The sequence below is a fragment of the Crocuta crocuta genome, unplaced genomic scaffold, assembly GCF_008692635.1.
Source record: "Crocuta crocuta isolate KB4526 unplaced genomic scaffold, BGI_CrCroc_1.0 scaffold27, whole genome shotgun sequence".
Classification (NCBI taxonomy): Eukaryota; Metazoa; Chordata; class Mammalia; order Carnivora; family Hyaenidae; genus Crocuta; species Crocuta crocuta.
Genome location: NW_027532250.1, coordinates 128,224 through 130,226, shown reverse-complemented (window position 1 = coordinate 130,226; position 2,003 = coordinate 128,224). Strand labels below are relative to the sequence as shown.

The 2,003-nt window shown below is 36.8% G+C and overlaps 1 protein-coding gene across 4 annotated transcripts in view; it reads left to right on the top strand.

The window, feature by feature from the left end:
• Window positions 1–2,003, top strand: part of LOC144243260 (guanine nucleotide-binding protein G(s) subunit alpha) — a 48,315-nt gene that overhangs the window by 30,881 nt on the left and 15,431 nt on the right. The gene's annotated exons all lie outside the window — the stretch shown is intronic.

Sequence of the window (2,003 nt, the reverse complement as noted above, 5' to 3'; positions counted from 1 at the left end):
CCATTAACACACACACACACATATTTTCCTGTTGGTCGGCCACATTGAGAGTGCTTTGTGAAAAAGAAAAAAAAAAGACATTCACAAATCAGAACTGGAAAATGACATTTGTCTGTAAATGGCTTCTTGGTCTGGAAATGGCGTGGGGTTTTTGTTGTTGTTTTTTGTTTGTTTTTTTTTTGTTTGTTTTTGCCCTTTTCAAGGTGGGAGGGGGCATTGAGAGCGCTTTAAAGAGAAGACTTTTTTTTTTTTCCAGGTGGAAGGAGATGGGCAGACGTTAATTAGTTGTTTGTCAAGTGACATTTGGTTGTTTGGTTTTGGGTTTTCTCTTGATNCTTGGGCCAAAAAAAAAAAAAGGTGGGGGGGGGGGGAGTTAACTATAAGGAGATGGCCTCTCCTTTTTTCTTAAAGGTGCTGTTGGGGGGGTGTCAAAATAAAACATAAGCACAAAAGACATTGTTGAAACGACCAGAAGAATCACAGAAACATTAATTAGTATGGAAGTTTTCCACTTCCTTAGTAATTTGGCTCTCTGAGTTCATTTGTGAATTTGCTAGGTTAAAACCTAGTTCATGGTCACACTTGAAAACAGTTTGACTATAAAGAATAAATACGTAAAAGGCTGATTTTTTTCTTTGTGGTGATGTTTGGTTTGCTTGTTCTGGATGGGTCACCCCTTTGTTCTCCTGGGTCCAGATTTACATAAAGCAGAAAATTATTAATTAGGTGGAAATCTGGTGTTTTATGCATTTGCAATTTCAATAATTAAATGATACATACGTTGAAGTCTTGCCTACGGTTTCTAAAGGTAGAATTATGCTATGTGAATATTAATATTCATATAACTTGATTTCAAAGTATGAGCCTGGAAAAGTCTAGAATCTTTCCTAGGAATGCCATCTTGCTACCTGAATACTAATTAGAAACAAGTGTGACACTTAACAGTACCTTAAATTTCTAACACCTTTGCTCTGTGAACACAAAGTCTCCACTTAATTTGAGAGTTGTTACTCTGAATGCACCTTTACATCCCTGTGGGCTAATTTTCCCCAGGTGCCCTAGTCCATGTGGCTACATTTTATCATGATTTATTGAGAATCCCTGGCACGGGGGTCTGCAACTAAACTAATAGTGCCCCCCCCCAAAAAAAGAGGAAACCTAATAATGCCCAGAATGCATCTTAAGTTAATGACCTAAAATTTGAGTAAATGACAGCACCACAAAAGAGCTTGCAGTGATTTTTCAGCCCCGTCCTCTTAATTTCACAAATGTGGAAACTGAGGCGCAGATCTGTTTGTGCCTGTAAGAGAGAGGTGTTACACATTTTAACACTTCTGACATAAGAATTTAGAGATTCTGATTAATATCTTGTATTCTCTGCATGGAATCTCTTATTAGTGCCTTTAATATTTAAATTTATTAGAGTTGGGCTCATTAAGAGAGTGTTTGCTTTGAAATCAATGTTTCTGTGGAAACTAATTTTAACTTTTACAGATATTGATTACAGCCTTGTGGAAAGGCAAGCGAAGGAGGAATGCTTTGCTCTCTGGGCAGTAAAACAAGAACAATTAATAAAACTAAAAGTGAAAAAAAAAGGGGAGGTAAAAAAAAAAACCCAGATTTGTGTGGGAGGAGGGCAAAACATTTCTCACACACACAGTATTTGTCCAAGAGAGTGTACATTTAATTTGCAAAAAAGAAAATGAAAAAATAGCAATCCTCCTCCTTGCTGGGTGGAAACGTGCTTTTTCCATAAAAATCTATGTTTACAAATGAAAGGTGATTTAAAATGGAGGCAAACGCTCCTTCTAACTCTTTGGTTGAGAAGGGCTTGAAGGATCTAAAAAGTCAGTGGCTCCCAGAAATGTTTTCCCTCGTGATTAAAGTCGTGTCCTTTTAATAATACTTTTTACAGTTGTTGCTGCGTGTGAATGTGGTCGTTTTCAGGCTCTATATTTGATAACAAAATGTGTTTTTTGAGAAGATGACATAAAATTGATGGT